At 48.2% G+C, this 22,893-nt stretch overlaps 1 pseudogene; it reads left to right on the forward strand.

Moving 5' to 3' along the window:
- The window catches only part of LOC128774512 (neuroblastoma breakpoint family member 6-like), a 31,032-nt pseudogene that overhangs the window by 1,170 nt on the left and 6,969 nt on the right, over positions 1–22,893 (forward strand).

Raw genomic sequence — 22,893 nt, forward strand, 5'->3', positions numbered from 1 at the left:
GTATGGCCATTCTGGAATAGGCACTTGAGTCATCCACCATTCTTCTTTTTAAAATCACTTTGATAATTCAAGATCCTTTCCATTTCCATATGAAGTGTTGGATCAGCTTAGAAATGTTTACTAGCATGTCTGCTGGAATTTTGATTGGCCTTGTATCAGATCTGTAGATCAATTTGGGAAGAACTGACATGTAAACCATATTGAGGTCTTCCAATCCACAGCAAATTTTACCTCTCCATGTGTTTAGTTCATTAATTTCTCAAGGTAATGCTGTGTAGTGTTCAGTGTACTGTTCTGACACGTATTTTGTGTGATAAGACAGTGCAAGAAGAGAATTGGTCAAGAGTCTTTTAAGTTTATTTTTATCTATTCTGAGAGGGCTATAGAGAGCAAGCAGGCAAGGGTCAGAGAGAGAGGGAGACAGAATCCCAAGCAGGCTCCACACAGTGAGCACAAACCCTGAAGTGGGGCTCGATCTCAGGAACTGTGGGAGCATGACCAGAACCAAAATCACCAGTCGGACACTTAACCAGCTGAGCCACCCAGGCGCTCCTGGTCAAAAGTCTCGAAGAAGAAATACCTCACAAAACAAGATATACACATGGCCAAAAAGCACTTGAAAAGATGCTCCGCTGGAAACCACTTAAAGGCATAAAGTTGAAGAAAAATGAAAATGGCTTCAGTGATGTTTCCCCAGGTTCGATTTTAAACTAAGTAACCTTTTTCTTGTCTTCTGCAAAGCTCCCCTCCTCCCTTCTTAGCCTTCTGTATCAGGAAGCAGGTACACCCCAGGACATGAGGAAGGAGGGTAGCGGCATGTACACAGTTGCTGTCGCTACTGGCCACACCTTGATTTTCCCGATAAGACCCCCAACCCCTTCCTCCAGGGGCAGGAGCTGGCAGTTTTTGAAGGCCTTAGCCTGCTGTCATCCTTTTTGCCTGGGAAAGCAAGAAAGCTGTTAGTGTTCCTCCTTATCTCAGACTCTGTCTTTGTGGTATATTTTGGCTCCAAAGCACGGAGGTCAGTTTTCCAGAACACACTCAGTCATCAGGAGGAACACAAGTTAATGCTACCGTGAGTTAGCGTTACACGTCCATTGCCATGGGCTAAAATGAAGAAGACCGGAAATATATGTGGTGAGGATGTGAAGTCACTAGAAGTTTCCAACACTTGTGGGAATGAAAACTGGTCCAGTCATGTAGAGAGGCTGAACCATAGTTAAACATTGACCACTCACATGAACAGCCATTTCACTTCTAAGTATTTACACACCGATCTGTACATGAATACTCCCCATCGCTTTCTTCACAGTGGCTAAACCCTGGAGACCACACAGAGGCCACTAGTAGGTGACTGTATAAATCGACAGGATGTAGCCGTTCGGAGGAATACTACTTAGCGATAAAAAAGCACAAACTGGCGATACGTGCAGTAATATGGATGGATTTCAGAATCCTTATGCTGCACCAAGGAATGTAGGCACCAAAGCGTTCCACCTACCTAGAGTTGTTAAAAAAGGCAAACCCACCTGTAGGGTCAGTGGGTGCCTGGGGCTGAGGCGGAGACAGTGATGGACTGCAAAGGGCCACAAGGGAAGTTGTGAGCTGGAAGAAATGCCGTGTCTTGATGGTAGCTGGAGTTTGATTTTGCTGTGCATTTAATTGTACGCCTTATTTACTTTTTTAATGTTTATTTATTTATTCTGAGATTGAGCAGGGAAGGGGGAGAGAGAGAGGGAGAGCAAGACAATCCCAAGCAGGTTCCACACTGTCAGCACAGCACCCGATGTGTGGGCTTGAATCACTAGCCGTGAGATCATGGCCTGAGACAAAGTCCAGAGAGTCAGATGCTTAACTAACTGGGCCACCCATACCCCGCATGGTACACTTTAAAAATGCCGTCTAACGTACCCAAAGTATCCCCCGGTAGCATTCGTGTGATAATCTAGTGTATTTCTCCATACCAACCGTGAGCATTTAGAAAATGAAATTTAAAAACAAAATAAAATTAAACTCAATAAACACAATAGAGATTCACATCCACACAATCATTAAATGCATAAGAACACATATAAGGAAGACTCCAGACAACTATTGCTGACAGAAATTAAAGGAGATCTAGATACATATAAAAGTGTATACAGCACCTTCATAGATGAGAAGATCCAATCTTGTTGGAATACCAAATCAATATTACCCTGATTCCTATTGGAGTAGGCATTTTGGGGGGAAGTTACCAACTAATTCTAAAATGTATGTGGAAGGGTGCCTGGATGGCTTGGTCAGGTCCGCGTCCGGCACTGGATTCTGGCTCAGGTCATGATCTCACACTTCACGGGTTTGAGCCCCGGGGGCATTGGGCTCCATACTGACAGTGTGGAGCCTGCCTGGGAATCTCTCTCCCTCCCCCTCCCCTACTCACTTTCTCTATCAACATAAAGAACTTAGAAAAAAAGTATAAAAACCTGGATTTCATAAAGTATTAAATCCTTCGTTGATCATAAATCACTATTTAAAAAGTGAAAAGACACACCCTCTCCCTCTCTGTCTGCCCCTCCCCCTCTCAAAATATGTAAAATTTAAAAAGTCATCATAAAATACACAGTGAAAACACAATCCACAGTCCAGGAATAATTCCTTGCAATACCTCATATATGGCAACGACCTTATCCAAAATACAGAAGGAACTTACACACATCACAAAGAAAATTACAGAGAACCGAGCTTATTGATGAGGAAAAGATCTCAAAAGGAGCTTCATAAAAGAAGATACCCAAATGACCAAGAGCATTCGAAAACTAAACCGAGCACTAACAGCTAGCAGAATGGCTAAAATCAAAAGGACCAAGAATACCAGGTATGTGGGAATGTAGAGAAACTGGGACTGCCTATCTTTGGGCGGAAATCTAGGAGACAAAGCCTTTGCAAAAGTCTGTGTCAGTTTCTCTGCTTTCCCCAAGCATTTTATTCCTAGGATGTGTACCTGGGAGGAACCAGTGGGTGTCTGCACAAACACAGTTTGGACATGATTATTTGTCCTTACTCTGTGTGTGATAACCAAAACTAGATCTGTCCAGCAGGAACACGGATAGTCAAATTGTGCTATAATCCCCAAGCAGAGTATTTCTCGGCAGCATCAGCACCAATGGCTGACACACAGCTAATCAGGACGAGATCTCAAAACCAGACACCGAGTGAGAGAACACAGAACATAGGAGAACATACGACATCATTGCAGTTATATGAAGTGTAAGAACAAGCAAAAGTCGTCTAGGGTGAGAATTCAGAGTGTGTTTGTGTTTGGAAATGGGTATTGACCGGCAAGGAGCAGAAGAGAACTTTGCGCCACGGACGAAAGTGTTCTATATCTCGATCTGGGTGGTGACAGGATGCATACGTACGTTAAATTCATTGAGCTGTGTGCTTGCGGTTTGTGCGTTTTGCTCTAGGTCAATTCGACCCCAATAAAGAACTGTTAGAATTGAAAAAGAGAGAGATGACCGAGCCGAAAAGAGAATAACAAATGACAGGAAATCGGTAACAAATATTGAACGTGAACATCACAATAAGAATGTCTTGAGGAGAAACCCAAAGCGATTCAACAGAACAAACACTAAAAAGTATAATTTCATGAAAAACAGGAGAGTGAGAATGACAAGTTCAAATAAGATTAGAATGGCATGTTGCTGCCTTAGGAAAGTCACTCTAGAGCAATAAACACTGAGACGTATTCCAGCAAAAGTACTGTCAGTCGCTTTGATGTGGGGTACAAGGTTGGCTTTCGAGGCCATCCAAGATTCCTTTGGCTCTTTGGGGTCTTTTCTGGTTGCATACAAAGTTGAGGATTGCTTGTTGTAGCTCTGTGGAAAAGGTTGGTGGTATTTTGATAGGGATTGCAGTCAGTGTGTGGATTGCTTTTGTTAGTATCAACATTTTAACGATATCTGTTCTTCTAATCCATGAGCACGGGAAGTTTTTCCATTTCTTTCTGCCCTCTTCAGTGCCTTTCGTAAGGGTTCTCTAGTTTTCAGAGTGCAGATCTTTTACGTCTTTGGTTGGGTTCATTCCTAAGTATCTTACGGTTTTAGGTGCAATTGTACATGGTTTCAACTCCTCGATTTTTCTTTGTGGTGCTTCATTATTGATGTGTGGGAACGCAAGAGATTTCTGTATGTTGATTTTGTGTCCTGGGACTTTACTGAATTTGTGTATCAGTTCTAGCAATGACGTGGATGGAGCGAGAGTGTATTATGCTAAGTGAAGTCAGTCAGCCAGAGAAGGACACGTATCATATGATTTCACTCATCTGTGGAATTTAAGAAACCCAATAGATGAACGATGGGCGGTTGGTAAAGAGAGAGGCAAACCATGAAACAGACTCTTAAGTAATAGAGAGCAAACAGAGGGTTTGTTAACCTCCGTTCTATTAAATATGAAGGTAGGCCAAATGAACGTAATCAAATAGCATCAAGTTTATAGATGTTTCCAAAGTAGGTGGTCACTACATGTATTCAAGGACATACGTATAAATTAACATTTTGACAGTTCGAAAGAGATCTTGTGAGAGACACATGAAATCCGTAAGTGACAAGCATGAAATATGGTTGTTTAGTGACATTATAAAAACAACAAAAAAACAACTCACACGTAGAGAAGGAGTCGAGGATATAGGGATATCCAACATCAGTTTAATGGGAAGCCAAAATGGTGCCCCAAGAGGGGATAAGAAAGCCTCATAACACAGGAAAACAGCCAGAAGAACAGTGAGAGTTGGGACAAAACATTTTTCTCAAGTAAATATTTATTCACTTAGTATTATACTCTGCCTCCTGTCTTACACTTTTTAATGGATAGAGGACAAACTAGAGAGATCCAGAGAAGAACATCATGACAGTCTAAGACTTTGGAATGTTTCACTCACTGGAAAAGCCTGAAGGTCTGTTTGACCTTAAAGAGAAGTGGGGTGGCTTGATGACAGCCCTTTAGTAAAACTTGGGAAACTATTTCTGCCTTGATGTTTTTATGCACACACAAGAATGAACAGTGAGAACGATGCTGAGATGTGTTTGGAAAGAGATGGGGTCTGTGGCACCTGGATGGCTCATTGGGTTGAGTGTCTGATTCTTGATTTTGGCTCAGGTCATGATCTCACGGTTCATGAGATCAAGGCTCCCGTACGGTACTGTGCAGATAGCACAGAGTCTGCTTGGGATTCTCTCTCTCTCCCACTCCCTCCACCCCATCCCGCTCACGTGCTCGTGCTTTCTCTCAAAATAAATAAATAAACTTAAAACAGAGACAGACAGAGAGAGATATGGGATCTGTGGTATTAGCACAAGGGTAGACAACTACTGAGAGTGGCCGCTGAGGGGTGGTCCCCATCAGTGGTGACCTTCAGGGGAGACTAGGCAGCCTTGGGTATCTGCGTAGCCTTGGCACCTGGAAGGCAATGGCTCCCAAGGTTCCATGACATCCCCGCGTTCCAATTCTGTTATTGCAACTGCAGACCATCACCTGGCGTGCCAGGTGCTCGGTCTGTCATTCCGGTTGGAGTCTGAGCTACAGGCAGTGCCTCGGGCTCTCGACTCTGGCATCTCGAACCTTCTTTTTGTAGCTGCTGACTCTCCAGTGCTGTGGGGTGTTGTTCAAGTTGTTCCCAGTAGTAAGTAAAGAATTGCTGTATCCTCGCCCCTCAGTCCTGATTGAACCTACTTGATTTCACTTGTTTTTAACCCGTCATGTGTTTGGTTTCTTCTCCCCAGTCCCCAGCTCTACCTCTTCTGCCACATGTCACCATGGCAGCACCTCTTGACCCGGTGTCTGATCCAGGGACAGAAATGAGCCTCCTGGAACTCAACCAGGAGCTTCAATCCAAGCTGGAAGCAAGCCAGCAGGACTTCCGAGACCTCAGAGAGAAATTCCTTGTATCCGAAGCTACTGCCTACTCCCTGGCCAACCAGCTGCAGAAATATAGTAAGTCCTACAAGGTCAGGGTCACCAAAGTGATGACTGTCTGTATTCCTGGAGACAGGAATTGGCTTTGTGTGGAGAGAAAACGAAAGCCCTCTCCGGACTTTGTCTTCTCTATTTCCATCGTCACGATCAATTCCATTGTGACCACAATCCAGGAAAAGTAGCAGTGGGTATTTCTTAATGTATGTTTGTTGGTTTTGAGAGAGACAGTGTTAGTCGGGGTGGAGCAGAGAGAGAGGGAGATAGAGGATGCCAAGCAGGCTCGGTGCTGTCAGCACAGAGGCTGACGTGGGGCTCGATCTCAGGAATGTGAGATCATGATCTGAGCCGAAATCAAGAGTTGGAAGCTTAACAGACTAAAGCTCCCGGAGGACCCAGTGGAAGTGGGTGTCTTACCCTCATTTTGCCGAGGATGGGAAGAATGGGGAAAACGAGACTAGCAGTTTCTCCAGGTTGGTTTGCAGTGCTGTACAGGGTGGGGTTACAGTTAACTTTCTAGTGATTGATTCCTGACGCAGACCCAGAAATGCCTGGTCCTCTCAGGGTCCTGTGTGTGTGTGTGTGTGTCACATCCTGCATCACTGTTGGCCTTCGTGTCTCGGACTAATGAACTCCATCACGTCCCACTTCTCTGAGGTTCCAATGGCAAAGCAGCGAGCTGTTTCACTGGGGAAACTTGCTGATGGTGCACACGGGGCGCGGGCGGGGACAAGGAGACACGGCCAGCTTGCAAGGAGCTGGAAGATGGGTCTGCTTTCCCTGAAACTGCGGTATCCATGAGGAATGCCGTCCAGACAGTGACTCCCCTGATGAGAGGGAAGCTGTGCTTCGTGGGCACAGGCTCTGCTTCCTGAGTCCTCGGTAGCCATTGACACCCTGTGGCGAGGTAGAGGGCATTTCAAGGCCCATCAGACAATCTGTGCTCCCTCCTGTGTCTCTCCCTGAGCTGGGGAACCTTCAAGGATGCAGGACGGCCAGCAGGGCCAGGCCTGGCCAGGAGTCAAGTGGCCCGGTGAGAATGAGGGTGAGCGGGGGAGACCACAGCCCCGGTGACCGCCCAAGCCAGTGTGTGGAGCTGGCCCTCCCCCACGGTCAGCCTGGAATGGGGAGGCCAGCTGCCTGTTCATTCAGAGGGGGCTGCCATGGCGGGAGGAATCCTGAGTTAGGGGCATGTGTGCAGCGGGGCGATGGGAAGGAATCCTGACGACTCTGAGCCCGAACTGTTGCCGTTTCCTTACCAAGAGTTTTCCATAAAACAAGGAGAGGTGGGATTACAAATGACTGATGGGGAGAAAAGTAATGTTGGAAGCGGCTCTTTAGCAAGGTGAAGAGATGATGAGCTTTGGGGTAAGGACAAGCAAAGTTTTCTTTGCATCTTTCCTGATAACCGTGACACAAGTGCGGGAAACCACTTGTGAAGACGACGAAGGAAGGCATCACCCAGGAGCTTGGGGTGGAGGGAACACAGTCTGGCTCTGGGCCAGTCTTCCTGTGCTCCCCGCCATGCTGCCCTGCCCCGATTTCTGTGCCTCACATTCCTCCTCTGTGATCCTGCTGCTGTCATAGTACCTGCTGCTTTGAGTGGAGGGGACGGGCAGTGAGAGAGGGACACGGGATCCGAGAAGTGGGCTCTGCGCTGAGAGCAGTGAGCCTGCTGCAGGGGCTTGCACTCACGAACCACGAGGTCATGACCCGAGCCCAAGGCGAAGCTCGCCAGACTGAGCCACTCAGGCGCCCCCCCCCCCGTCTGCTGCTTCTGATACCACAAGCTTTGTTAGTGTTTGGCCGTATCGCTTTCAGGTCCTTCTGGTTTTACGCATTATAGTGCACACAAGAGTATACGGGTGAACTTTTTGCCTTTGAGACATGTGCTCATTATCCAACTCAAGGGAACCATGAGTCAGTCCTGTGGTCCTAAGGGCCTCACTTCATGTCCCTGCTTAGTGTCCTACCTAAGAGGCTGCCAGCTCAGGTGAGTGGCCATGATCAGGGTGAGTGTCAGGGGATGTGGATTCTGATTCTGCCAAATCCCAGTCATTCACCTTGTCTAGTTCCTGTCCACGCCTTGGAGCTGCTCTTCCCTCAGCTCTAAAACAGGGAGGTATCAAATACCGTGTAGCTGGGGGGCTGAGGAATGAGATGCGCAGAGCCCGATGCTGGGGTTACATTGTCCTGGGGTACACCCCGCCCCCCTCCCTGGAGGCAGCGAGCACAGCGGCACGTGTAGCTTGTCCACTGAGGCCGGTGTCTGTGTTCTCAGAGTGTGAAGAGTTGAAAGACATCATCGAATCCGTGCTGGGGGAGACGCTGCAGCGTAAGCAGGGGAAGTTGGCAGAGACCTTGACCGAGAAGCTCAGGTAAGGAGGGCTCCGTGGCTGGTGGGAGGCCGTAGGCATCTCTGACTCTTGTCAGCGACAGGTCTGGGCCAGGAGAAGGGCAGAAACTTGCCTGGCACACAGGTGCACACACACATCTGTCAAACAGTGAAGACAGCAGTATCTGGTGTATTGCGGACTCCAATTATTCGGGGCCTCGCTCAATGTTTGTATTTTTTTTTTTTTAATTTATTTAAATCCAAATGAGTTCGCATATAGTGTATAAATGGTTTCCGCAGGAGATTTTAGGGTATCATCTCTTACAAATGACACCCGGTGCTCATCCCGAAAACTGCCCCCCTAATGCCCATCACCCATTTAGCCCATCTCCCACCCAAAACCCCTCCAGCAAGTCTCAGGTTATTCTTTGCATTTAAATGTCTCTCTCTAATGGTTTGCTTCTGTCTCTGTTTTTATCTTAATTTTCCTTCCTTTCCCCTGGTGCATCTGGTTTGTGTCTTAAATTCCACATATGAGTGAAATCATGTGATCTTTATCTTTCTCTGATTGACTTATTCGGCTTAGCATAATACACTCTAGTTCCATCCACAGTGTTGCAAAGGGCAGATCCATTCTTTTTCATCACCAAGTAATGTTCCGTTGTATCAATTTATGTACCATGTCTTCTCAATCCATTCATCCGTCGATGGACATCTGGGCTCTTTCCATCCTTTGGCTATTGTTGATAACAGTACTATAACATTGGGGTGCAGGTGCCCCTTCGAATCAGCATTTTTGAGTCCTTTGGATAACTACCTAGTAGTGCCATTGCCGGATTGTAGGGTAGCTCTTCTCTAAATTTCTTGAGGAACTTCTGCACTGTTTTCCAGAGTGGCTGCACCAGTTTGCATTTCTACCAGCAAAAGTGCCAAAGTGGTCCCCTTTCTCCACATCCTCACCATCTGTTATTCATTTTAGCCATTCTGACAGATAGGAGTGGTATCTCATTGTGGTTTTACTTTCCTTTTCCCTGATGATGAATGATGTTGAGCAAGTTTTCGTGTGTCTGTTACCATCTGGATGTCTTCTTTGGAGAAGTGTCTGTTTCTGTCTTTTGCCCAATTCTTTACGGGATCATTTGCTTCTTGGGTGTTGAGTTTTGAGTTTGATCAAGGTTGTTTTATACATATTGAATACTGACTCTTTATCCGATATGTTGTTTGTAAATATTTTCTCCCATCGCTTCGATTGCCTTTGAGTTTGTTGTTTGTTGAAGCTTTTCATCTTGATGAGATCCCAGTGGTTCATGTTTGCCTCAGGAGACATGTGTAGTAAGAAGTTGCTGCGGCCAAGGTCAAAGAGGTTGCCACCTGTCTTCTCCTGCAGGATTTTGATGGTTTCCTGTCCTACATTTAAGTCTTTCATCCATTTTGAGTTTATTTTTGTGTACGGTGTAAGAACGTTCTCCAGGTTCATTCTTCCACACGTCTCTGTCCAGTTTTTCCAACCCCATTTGCCGAAGAGACCGTCTTTTTTCCATTGAATAATCTTTCATGTGTTGTTGAAGCTTATTTGGCCATAGATTTGTGGGTCCATTTCTGAGTTCTCTCTTCTGTCCCCTGGTTCTGTGTGTCTGTATTTGTGCTGATACCATACTGTCTTGATGATTACAGCTTTATAATATGACTTGAAGTCCAGAAATGTAAGGATTACTTGTTCTAGCTCTGTGAAGAATGCTGGTGTTCTTTTGATAGGAATTGCATTGACTCTGTAGATTGCTTTGGGTAGTATTCAGATTAAAAACATTTTTTTTTTTTTTTTTTAGTATTTCTTTTATCTTGGGAGACAGAGAGACAGAGTGCAAACAGGGGAGGGACAGAGAGAGAGAGAGAGAGATCCAGAATTTGAAGCAGGCTCCAGGCTCTGAGCGGTCAGCACAGAGCCCGACGTGGGGCTCGAACCCACGACGCGCGGGACCATGACCTGGGCTGAAGTCATATGCTTAACCGACTGAGCCTCCCAGGCGCCCCAGTGATGACATTTTAACAATATTTGTTCCTCAGATCCAGGAGCATGGATTGTTTTTCCATTTTTGTGTGTGTGTCTTCAATTTCTTTCATAAGTTTTCTACAGTTTACAGGTTTTTATAGTTACAGCAAATCTTTTACCTCTTTGGTAGGTTCATTCCCATGTATTTTGTGGTTTTCAGTACCCTAGTCAATGGGATCAGTTCCTTGATTTCTCTTTCTGCTGCTTCATTATCGGTATACAGAAATGCAAGCAATTTCTGTACGTTGACCATATTCCAGTGAATTTGCTGAATCCATGCATCAGTTCTAGCAGTGTTTTGGGGAGTCTTTCCGGTTTTCCATGTGGAGTATCATGTTGTCTACAAAGAGTGAAAGTTTGACTTGTTCCTTGCTGATTTGGATGCCTTTTATTTCTTTTGCTGTCTGGTTGCTGAGGCTAGGACTTCCAACGCTATGTTCAACAAGAGCGGTGAGAGTGGACCTTCTGTCGTGTTCCTGACCTTAGGGACCTCAGTTTTTCCCCACTGAGGTGATATTAGCTGTGGGTCTTTTGTAATCGGTATATATGATCTTGAGGTATGTTCCTTCTATCCCTACTTTCTTGAGGGTTTTCTCAAGAAAGGATGCTGGATTTTGTCAAAAACTTTTCCTGCATCTATTGAGAGGATCATGTGGTTCTTATCCATTCTTTTATTCATGTGCTGTATCAGGTTGGTTGATGCGCAGATATTAACACAAACCTTGCGGCCCAGGAATAAATCCCCCCCTGATTGTGGTGAATAATTCTTTGTTGTTTTTTTTTTTGTTTTAATTTTCTCTTTATGTTTGAGAGGCAGAGGGAGACAGAGCGCAGGTGGGGGAGGGGCAGAGAGAGAGGGAGACCCAGAATCCGAAGCAGGCTCCAGGCTCTGGACTGTCTGCACAGAGCCCGATGGGGGCCCAAACTCACGAACCTTGAGATCATGACCTGAGCTGAAGTTGGACGCTCAACCGACTGAGCCACCCAGGCACCCCGTGAATAATTCTTTTAATGTATTGTTGGGTATGGGTGGCTAGTATCTTGTGGAGAATTTTCGCATCCGTGTTCATCAGGGAGATTGGTCTGCAAGTCTCCTTTTTAGTGGGGATTTGGATGGTTTTGGGGTCAAGTTAATGCTGGCCTTGTAGGATGAGTTTGGAAGTTTTCCCCCCATTTCTATTTCAAACAGCTTCAGGAGAATAGGTACGGACCCTTCTTTAATGTCAGGTGCAATTCCCCTGGGGAACCAGCTGGCCCCGGACTCTTGTTTGTTGGGTGTTTTTTTATTGCTGATTCAATTTCTCAACTTGTTATGTATCTGTTCAAATTTTCTATTTCTTCCTATTGCAGTTTGGGGAGTTTATATGTTTCTAGGGATTTGTCCTTTTCTTCCAGATTTGGGCCATTTGTTGGCATATAATTGCTCATAATAATGTCTTCTTTTTTGTGTGTATTTCTGCAGTGTTGGTTGTGGTCGCTTCACTTTCACTCCTGAGTTTATTTATTTGGGCCCTTTCCTTTTTCTTTTGATAAAGCTGGCTAGGGACTTACCGATAATGTTAATTCATTCAAAGAACCAGCTCTTGGTTTCATTGATGTGTTCCGTTTTATTTTATTTCCATATCATTGACTTCTGATCTCATCTTTATCATTTCCCTTCTTCTGCTGGTTTTGGGCTTCATTTGCTGTTCTTTTTCCAGCTCCTCTAGGTGTAAAGTTAGGTTGTGTATTTGAGACTTTTCTTCCTCTTTTACGAAGGCCTGGATTGCTATATGCTTCCCTCTTATGATCGCCTTTGCTGCATCCCAGAGGTTTTGGCCTGTCGTGTTTCATTTTCATTGGCTTCCATGTATCATTCACTCTGTGTCAAATAAATATCATTTATTGAGCTGAAAGTCACCAAATTCAAGTGAACAATTTGTGGCATTGGCCACATTCACACTGTTGTGAGATCACCACCTCATTTGCCTGTAACACAGTCACCTCCTGAGGGATGACAGCTTGTCGGTCATGTTTTCCTTCAGACAATGCTGTCCTCTTGACCCTGCCGCTCTCCTGACCTGTGTAGTCCACACCAGCTGTCCTGTCCACATTTCTGTGGCTGGCGCTGGGTCCATGCACAGCACGATGCACACCGTGTAGGTTCACAGGAAATGGCTGTGCCGCAGGGAGGGCCTGAAGGGACATCTCTCTGACGGGTGTTGAGGAAGACACCTGGCTTTGTTTACAGAAGAAGGAGCTGCAGAGGAGGTCAAGGAGACTCCCCGACACAGAGGAGCCTTGTTTTACCTTCTTCTTTCTGTGTCACAGGCAGGGCCCCACACACGTGCCAGAACGTGGCCTTGAGGGCTCCTTGCGGAAAATCACAGAAACGTCCGTGAAAGCTCTCAGAGAATCTATTCAACTCTGTGTTTTAAAATTTTCTCTATGTCCCACCTTAGGCAATATCATATCCTGATTAAAGCTCAGGCTGAAGAGCTGACCCAGTTGTGGCAGAAGTTACGGGAAGGGAGAGAAGTTTCTGAGCCAGTCGATCAGCACCTCAAGGACCTCCTCACCCACGATGACCCCGAGCGTTCCCAAGGCCAGGGCATCCAGGAGCAAGTGGCCGAGGGACACAGGCTGGCAGAGTGCCTTGCCCGCCAGCTCAGCCCCGGTAAGGCGGCCACAGGCCCTGTGTGCACTGAGCTGCTCCGAGGTCCTGGGCTCCCCAGACATCTCCCGCCTCCCCTCACATTGTTGGCAGCCGCTGTCTTGGTTTCCATGTGACACATGGGGCCACCAGAGGACCCGGACTAGCAGGTGGGAAAGGAGAGGAGAAGTGCACAGGGTGGAGGTCACGGTGCTCCACCCATCTGTGTCCTCCCCGAGGGAACTGCCTTTAGGGCAGGAGGCAGCCTCCACCAGTGTCAGAGCCCAGAAGGGAGGACGAGGAAGGAGGCAGCTTGTTCGAGTGCAGGGAGTCCTGAGCTAAGCGGGAAGTTCCAGGCTCCCGCCCAGGAGCTGTCTTTATTGACTGTGGGCGAGAGAGTGATCTTCGCTTTCTCCATAACTGTCTCCTCAACTGTCTATCAAGTAACCTGTCATAGCTGTGGTGATCACATGCGAAAGTTCACGAATGCACTTCAGGAAAAATAAAGCCCCTGACTTTGTGGAGGGGAATGAGGTATTGGATGTAGTAGGCCTTGGAGATGGAACGTCGTTTAGACTGAAACGCTCTTCATACAGACGGCCCGTCCATAACACCGACGTCCACTTGGGGACCCATGAGTCCACATGTGGAGGGACTTGGGACCGGGTGATTGTGCTGTCCTCGGGGCAAGGAGGAGACTCTCCGTGAGCACTGGGAGCACACAGGGCCTGCGCCTGTTGCATGACTGTGGTACCTGCAAGACACTGTTCGCTGAAATCAGATTGAAACTGGACAGGCATCCACGGATCTGGACAAGAGACAGTTTAAACTTTTGCCCAGTCTCAGTCATGGTGAGCCCCCGAATCAGAGACACTCCCTGCTGGATCTGAAATCCATACCGCAACAGTTCTCCAGGGCAGTGCCCTGGAGCTTCAGAACAAGAGTTAGTCATGCGTAGATAATTACGTTGCTAAGGCATATAAGCCCCTGTGTTTATAGTGGTGATGTGGGAGCTCCACATCATGGGAGATTTCTGAATTTCTTTGCAGAAGATGATGATGATGAGGAGGAGGAGGAGGAGGAGGAGGATGAACAAGCAGAAGAATCCCTCACCACCAGGTAACAATGAATACTGGGGACCCGGTAATGTGTGGGTGAAAAAGGATAGGGACTCAGAAAGAACAGTAGGTGAGGTCACAAGAGTCCAGGTGGCAGATGCAGGGATCAGCAGAGCTGCAGATGGTAGTGACTGAATTCCCTCAGCGGCAAATGGCCCTGTTCCCTCGGTTGTCTGCTGTCACGGGGCTGCTGTCTGGGGGAGCCCCAGATGAACTCAGCAGCCTTAGGATTCCCCGTACGCACAAAATACCCGTTCTGTCCTGTAAATGAACACCAGGAGGAGACGCATCTCTACACAGTTCTCAAAGGTCCCTGGTAGGAAGGTAACCAGCAAAGGAACTGAGAGACAGACAGCTGGCAAAATTAACACGGAATTACCTAACCAAAACCAAAAGGTTGGGGTGTCATGTGACACTATTAATAGAAAAGTGCCTGGAGGGCACAATTTTCTGCAGGGCACAGTGACTCAAGACTGTAACTGCTTGATCAGTCTATGTTAAATTCAACATGACTCAGGCACGTGGCGGTTGCCCCTGGCATGGACTCCCATTTGTCCTTCGTCTCGTGACTGTACCATACTGGGATGGTCGAGTCTCATTCCTCATTGCTCGTTATGTGGCCAGTGGACTGAGGATCTATCTGTTGTTGCTTCTCTCCCACCCCTTCCTGGCCACACTCTGCCTCTTGTAGGATAACCTTTTCTCTCTCAAGGCTATGGTCCCTTTCCTTTCTGCGACCACTCCCTTGCCTCCCATCAACACCAGCTAGGTAGCAAGCCATGGTGTCTGATCCTCCTGGTTTCCTCTTGTGTCGTTCTTGCCCCACCTGGCACAGCATGAAGCTTCCGGAAGCTGAAAAGAAGGAAGTCCTCCAGGACATGCTGAATGAATGTGTTTTGACTCCTTCCATTGGCCGAGAAGGGCGTGACTGCTACCAGCCTTGCAAGGATGGCACGTTCCCATCGGATGAACAGAAATTCGGCTCTGCTCTGGATGTAGCCTGTGAATGCTCCCATTCCAAAGGGGATGAAACTCCACCCGGTTCCCCAGGTAGTGTCCACAATCTTTGTTGCACACACCCTGTGTAGACCAAGAGATTTAATCCGCAGAAGTGGACCATGTACTCACAGACAGTTTCCACCCAGGCTCTAGGATTGAGTTTGAAATAAGACATTCCATGAGTCAGTGAGCTTTGTTCGATTCATGTCTAAGCCATGGCACTTTTAGGTCTGAGCCACCGCCCATCGCTGCTCTCAAGCTGGTCCTGCCAGACTCCTATACCTCTCTACCCCTGGCACAGGAGGTGGCTATCAGACCTCCAAATTTTGGATTAATCTCTTATCTCTCTTGCCAGGCTCTGATTTCCATCCTTGAACCATGTTTCTGGATATATGGCCACCCAAGGCTGTTGGAAGCCTTTTCTATATCATAGGAAATGTCACGATCCAGGTTCACTGTCTCTACCTGGTCTGTCTCTTCCTTTTCTTCTTGTCTCAAGTCAGCTGAGAACCAGGACAGGACTAAGTCTATCATACGTTGTATGTTTCTCTGCAGCAAGGCAGGGCCCTGGAACTTCCCGACCCCATGAACGGCCCCTGGTGCTTTGCAGCTTTGAAGATTATTCTGCTTTGATGGTGTAGATTCCAGTCGTCAGTTTAATCTCAACGGCTGATTCCTGAAAACCATTGGCCTGCAGTGTTTCAAATGGAAAAGGCCTGAATGTGGCAGCAATGCTCTAGGAAGCAGCCAGGTCCTTCCCCAAGATCTCTGGGAAAAGGGATAAGTTTTCTGTTGTGTCGACGTGTCTTAGGATACTGTGATCATGACCTGTCTTATCAGGGACATTTGCTGGCTCAAGAAGGCAATCCCGGTGATTTTTTCCAGGGCCCTACTGAATCCCTCCTGAATGATTTCTCTCACAATTGCCTGTTATGACTGTGCTTCTATTTCTGTCCTCTGCTACACAGCACACGGGAGTGAGCATTTGTGGAGGGGAATCTGCCTAATGGAACTCTTTCTCTTCATTTATTTGCAGACAACCAAATTGGTCACCAGGGGCTGAAAGGGCGAGAGTCAGATGCCCCCAGGTAATTCTGAATACTTGGGGGCTGGGAAATCAGTGGTGGCGTCTGCAGACCTCAGATCCAAGGAAAGGCAGAAAGTGCTGGATAGAACCATGTTATCCATTCGGTCAATGGCCAATTATCCGCTTTCACAATGGTTTCTGTTTTCATTGTGGTACTTGTATTGCTCCCATTTCTTAATTACGACTCAAGTTGAGTAACACACAGTCAGCTGGCCCAGGTGAGCTAAAGGCACAGGGAGTCCTGCACTCACTCATTCTCCCCAGCTTTAGAGAGAGAGGCAATGTACTTTCTGCCCCGTTCGATTTAGCCTGTGGGCACGTATTTCAGAGCAAGAATGTACGTAGACGAAAATGTGCCATCATGCCGTGATATTGAGAGAGACAGGCCTTCATGGCATGAGAATTCTGAGACAGTAGCCCGCCCCAGAAGCTGCACGCACTGGGCCACTCCATGCAGGACTCAAGGGCATTTGAACGGAAGGAAGGGAGCCACTGCTGTCCTGTGACTCTGTGTGTTTTGAGTCAGGACTGGATGGCACGGTGCTAATTCAGGCTCTTTCCTCATCAGCTTGCTAGGTGGCCAGTGTACAGAGCACTTACTGTCCTTTCTGTCTGCCGCCCCTGTGACAGACACACTTTGTCCCGCACAAAAAGAAGAGTTGTTTCTCTCATTAATGAGGCACTCTCTTTGCTTTTGTGAAAATGCCTCTTGCCTTCCATCAAAGCCAGACAGGACATACGGTTTCAGATCCCTCTTCGGTTAATCTTCAGTTTTCCTCCCGCCTCAGGCTCCGTAGACAGCTGCTAGAGGTGGTGGAGGAGGAAATCACGTGGGACTCTCTGGATGAACGCTACTGGACATATTCGGTTCTTCCTGACCTGTCTGACTCCTACTGGCCTTACAGGAGCACCGCCGTCTTCTTCCCTGAGGAACTGGAAGTCTCTTCTGCTCTGGAAATGGCCAGTGAGTACTCCGCTGTCAGGGTGATCAAGCTCCAGCTGGACTGCCCCGTACATCTCCTGGTCTTTGTGCCCCACACCTGTGCTGTGCTGAGAGAGCTCCTCCCTGTGTGCAGGCTCTGTACACACATCTGGATCTGAGCCAGGCTCCAGGATGGATGGAGTTTCAAGCACAGACATCATGTGGGTCAGGGAACTCTTCTCCCTTCCTACTCCCAGGACATGCCCATGTCCCCTGGGCTTCACTGTCAGGTCATTGGACCCAAGGGCGGCATGACAAATACAACTCGCCTCAGCAACACGACCATAGAAGGTGTCTGTCAGACCTTGGATGCAATGCCTCTTCTCACCTTTCATGCTCCCCATTTCATCTCTGAGCCAGGTCCTTTAAGAATCCATGCCTGCCACAGTCAGTCAGAATCCTTGTCCAGGGTTAAAGATGTAACCTTGGCTTTCCTGTTCTTAGCCTCGTTCTCTATCTCTTTGCTTTGGCTTGTCTTCCTAAGCCTCGTCTGAAAACCCACCCTACGTGCCTCTACTGTTAGCTCGTTTGCGTGTTTCCAGGAGTAGAGCTGTGCGTTGGCATTCCCTCATCAACAGGAATTGCGCCAAGGTTTCTGTGTAGCTCCAAAGACTCATTTTAATTTCAGGGTTTGTACTTGCATGCTGTCTGTTCCATCTCAGTGTATAAATTCCACTAAGCCGTCACCAACCTGGTATCTCACAAGAAAGGCTGAAAACTGCAGTAATCCTTTTAGAAAGTAGAGAGGCCAGGTCCCCAGAATCTGTGTGAAAAAGAGAACTGAAAGTGTTTGCACAGACTCAAAACAGAGGAAATTGTGATGATGATCTCTTGGAGAAAGCAAATTTCTCCCAATGGCTCAGGCCAGGAAATCAAGCCAGTCGTCACACTATCCGAGGCACCCTGAAATATCCTTCTCACTCAACCTGTGCTCTCATTGAGCATAGCTGAGTCCCCGGGTGGCACCGAACACTGGGTTACTAATGTGCAAGCAGGGATCTGTTTAATGTGACTGGCCCCGTCTGTATTTATTTGCAGAAAATCAGACCCATCAAGAGGAGGAACCAGACCAAGACCTGACATGCGCCAGGTAAGTCTGAAGAATCATGGGTTGTTATTTCAGTGGTTCAACTCTACATTTCAAAGGAAAAACAGAAACCGCCAAATTTACCTATTTCATCCATTCTCCAGTCTCAGAATGTCTTTTTTGGCCATGACGTGTGTCTTCATGTATTATGTGGATAAGTTCCTTTAATGATCCCTCAATTTCGATAACCGGCAGTCAGTTGAAGTAGGTGAATTGTCACTCCCTGAGGTGCTCTGTATTGCCCTGATCTCTCCTTTGGGAAATACCAGAGTGACAGACGTGTCTACTTCTGTCTCTCTGGTGTTACCTCTTTGAGGATCTGCTGTAGCAAATGGATAACTGCAAAAAAATCAAAAAACCTCACATGATGTCACGATAGTAAGAGAAAGAGTCCTTGAAGACACAAACCTCTCCATGTGGATGATGCCTTTTAACATGTGTTCACTTAGCCACTGAATGTATATCAACAAAATTGATGCAAAAGGGTTGAACTCATGTTTAGGATTCTCCATGTGTGCTGTGAGTCATGACATCCATTCCACAGTAGTTCAGTTTGGTGCACAGAAGTTGGTTCTGTGGCCAGTGCCCTGAACACCTCTGTTCTGTGTGTGTGTGTGTGTCTCCCTGTCTCTCCCTCTCTGCCTCTCCTGCCCCCATAGCATCCACACTGTGCCCCTGAAACAGGAGGATAGTTTTCCCTGTCAATAATGGGGTTGCCCCTACGTTATGACTACACTTCTCGGCTTCCCGTGAAAACCAGTAAGATGCTGTGGTGTCTACTTTTCCTGTTTTAATCTTCAGATCTCCCCTCCCCACCAGGCTCGGCAGGGAGCTGCCGGAGAGTGCAGAGCAGGATGTCCAACAGGACTCACTGGATGAATGCTATTTGACTTACTCAGCTCTTCCTGACCCATCTGATTCCCCCTGGACACACAGGAGGGCCAACATCAACTCATATGAGGATCTGGATGTCTGTCCTGCTCTGGAAGTAGCTAGTGAGTCCTCCACTGCGAAGGTGATAAAGCTCCAACTGGACTCCCAGGTCGACCCCATAGTTTGGTATCCCTACTCTGCTTGTGTTGGAATTTGTTATCCAGGTGTTTCAGCCCCGTAGACCTATGGATCTGAGTCAGGCTCTAGGATAGACTTCTAAGCGCAGACATCAGATGCATCAGGGCCCTGCCCTGTGTTCCTCATCTCAGGCCATGCCTGTGGCCCCTGACACAAGTCAGGACATTGGGGTCAGCGCGGGTGTGACAAACTCACACTCATCTGTGAGGCACACGCAGAGGAGTCTGTCTTGTTCCTGATTTCCACACGATGTCTCTCCTCAACTGCCATCCTCTCACTTTCATCCCAAACAATGTTCCTTGAAGTTTTGTGCCTGTCAAGACGATGTCAGCCTTACCCATGTCTTTGGGTTTGTTGTTTCCCTGGTTTCACTGCTCTGGTCCCCAGTGTCCGTGTCCTCTGTGTTGGTTGTCTTCCCTAAGTCGTCGTCTGAGTGTCAGGACATAACCACCTCTACCGTCAGCTTGCTTGTACGTTTCCCTGAAGCATAGCTGAGCCCCGGCATGGGCCCACCCCGTGCATGGCCCCACCCCGTTTGTGGCCCATGTGCCTGTGTAGCAAAAGGGATCACGGACAAAAGATTTCCTTTGATTTGAGGGTCTGCAGATTCCGTGCATCAGTCTGGCCTCTGTAGAAATTCCCTAAAACCCTGCCACCTAGAGTATGTCATGAGGGAAGCTAGTGAGAGAAGGTTGCAGTAAGTTTTGAGAATGCAGGTAAGCCGTTCACCAGAATCTGTGGTAAAACAGAGGTTGACCTCTGCAGACAGACTGTTGAGATGGGGCTCTACCAGGTCAGGGAAATCCTGCCCGATGCTTTAGGAAAGCTAGCCAAGGCACATTCCCAAGACACTTCGTGAGGCCTCCTGGATTATTTCCCTCAATGCCCTGCTGCCCAACTAAGGACATTAGTGCCCGTGTGCTAGTTGCATGGGACACTTAATTTTCATGTCCAAGTGCTGCTCTGTTTATGTGACTGGCCGGTCTGTATTTACTTGCAGACAATCATAATGATCTTTGCGATGAAGAAGACCAGGACCCGACATGCCCCAGGTAACTCTGAAGAATCATGGGCTTTAATTCAGTGGTGACATCTGGGAATCTCAGATCTAGGCCAATCTAGAAAGTGCTAAATGCACCTATTTCATCCCTTCCAACACCCACAAGGTGGTCCTTCAGCAAGGTCCTCTGTGTCATGTGGTACTTGCATAGGCCCCGTTATTAATCCCTCTCAAATGGAGTATCTGCAGTCCACTGACGCAGGTGGACTAAGCAGTCCCAGGATGCCTTGCACTCTCCCGGTCTCTCCTCGTATTAGGTCCTGCGTAAGATGCACAGCTCTCTCTGCCGGTTGCCTTTACTACATTGGCGGGCATTCACAGCAAGGATGGTTTTAGGAAAGCAGTTTTCACGTCTCAGTATTTAGACACGTCAGCCTTGGGCCCACGAGATATCCAGGAGTCTACAATGCTGCCTTAGCCTGGGGTTCTCTTGGTGCTTTGTGTAAATCTCCACACAGTGTATGGCAAAGTGTTGATGCTGCTTTATCGTCTTCTGGTGTGCTGTGGGTCATGACTGTTGTGCCCTGGGGTGGTTCCGACTCCTGCCCCATAAGCTGGCGCTCTGGCCATGCCCTGAGCACCTGCCCGTCCCCGCCCCCCCCCCGCCCCCCCCGCACCTATCCTGCGTGCACCCACACTGTGGCCTCAGCTGCAGGCAGACTGCTTCATTTCCCTTTGTGGGGATCCCGCTTGTGTTCTGTGACCACTCCCTCCGCCGTGCCCTCAAAACAAGCTGGCACTGCATGTTGACTAAACCTTCTTTCTGCATGTCTCGTCCTCCCAGCAACACCAGGCTCTGCAGGGAGCTGCCAGTGGCCCCAGAGGATGAAGTCCCACAGGACTCAGTGGGGGAATGTCATTTGACTCCTTGCATTGGCCATGACCTGTCAGACACCTATAGGCCTTATAGGAGTGCCTCATTCACCTTTGATAAAGAGGAAGTCTTCTTGGGCGTGGATGTAGATGGTGAGTCCTGTTCTTGTGGGGGGCACGAAGTTCCTGCTGGGGCCCCAGGAAGCCTGTCCTCTGTGTCTTCAACAACCTGAATCGGCTGAGAGTTGCATCCCTGCCAACAGGCCCTGTAGGCTCGTACCAGTTTGAACTCTGCTCTCGGATTCACTCTTTAAAAGGCATCCTGTGGCTCAGAGCCCTTTCCTTCCTTCTGTCCCAGGCTGCCCTCAGTTCCCCGGCTCCGTCCGACATGCAGGCTATTGGTACCAAGTGAGGCTCGAGAGGAGAAATGGAGAAAATGGAAAAAAGGGTTCAGAATCTCAGCCACCGCTGTCTTACCCGGAGACAGCTGGGTGACAGTCCTCCTTTGTTTTTTCCTGATTTTGTTTTGTTCCAAAAGGAGACCTCTGCTACTTGTGCAATTCTGCTTCCAATTGTATTTCTTGTGTGGCTTCCTACAAACTCCCTGGCTTTCCACCCAGGTTTGTGGTCAGCTCCACATTGGCTGCATCTGTTAAATCGTTGCTGAGCTGCTAGTTGTTTCTCCTGGGGCGCCCGCCTCCCTGTGTACCAGAGCACCCAGTTCTACCCAAATGATCTGAAACAGTCGTAAATGCAAAGAGAACAGTTGCTCCACGCCCCAACGACCCCTTTGACCCTGCAGGAGTGCCAGCTCCTACCCTGTCAGTGCACTTTGTGGTGTGAGCAGAGCCAGGGCTCATCCAGCCCCTCCAGGAGCTCAAGGTCTCCAGGAGACGCTCCATGAAAACAATCAGAGCTGAGAGGTCCCAGACGATTTGTGTTCTCACTAGGGGTCCCATGGTGGCTCTTCACTTGGCTGCCTGGCACGCCGGTAACCCTGCAGAGCTCTGTGTCAGAGACACTGACAGCCAGGTCTGGGTTTCCATGGGGGCAGGGATGGGACAGGTTAAGACGCGTCTCAGGAGGGTGATGTGTGTGACATGGCCTTGCATTAAGCCTGGGTCATGAGAGGCTATGAGGATGGGCGGAGATGAATGAAGGCCGCCTCTCCATTATGCACAGCCCGTCCCCGGTGCAGGTTCTGGTGGGAACGTGGGAACAGTGTGTGTGGGCTGTGATTGCCGCAGGGTCGCCCCAGGAGGGCTGCCCTGCCCCAGCCTCCCTGCACTGGGACCAGCCAGGGAGAAACAGGCATCTGAAGCCTTGAGGCCAAATTCTCCCCCTCTTCTTTTTTCTTTTGGGGCACATATCAGCAATTCTTTCTCGTTCTGCCCTGAGGCCTCTCTAGAACCTTCTCCCTAGGCTGTAGGACGAAGGGTACTACTGCAGAATAATAGGCATGAGCTCGCCTCCCATGCAAAGCCGTCTGGACTCCAGGGGGTGACCTTCCCTTCAGGGACTTTGCATCCTGGATACTTGCCATCTCAGCATGCCCAGGCATAGACACAACGGTGACATCGCCTTCGTCTCCATGATGTCTGCCTTTGTACCTGCTCACTGGCTGGTCTCACAGACAGTGGGGGACGGGGCGGGAGGACATCACAAATGGAAGTTCTGGCAGTGCTAAGAAAACTGGGGTTTGTCCAT

The sequence above is a fragment of the Panthera pardus genome, unplaced genomic scaffold (genome assembly GCF_024362965.1).
Source record: "Panthera pardus isolate Hobbes unplaced genomic scaffold, ASM2436296v1 HiC_scaffold_329, whole genome shotgun sequence".
NCBI classification, from domain to species: domain Eukaryota; kingdom Metazoa; phylum Chordata; class Mammalia; order Carnivora; family Felidae; genus Panthera; species Panthera pardus.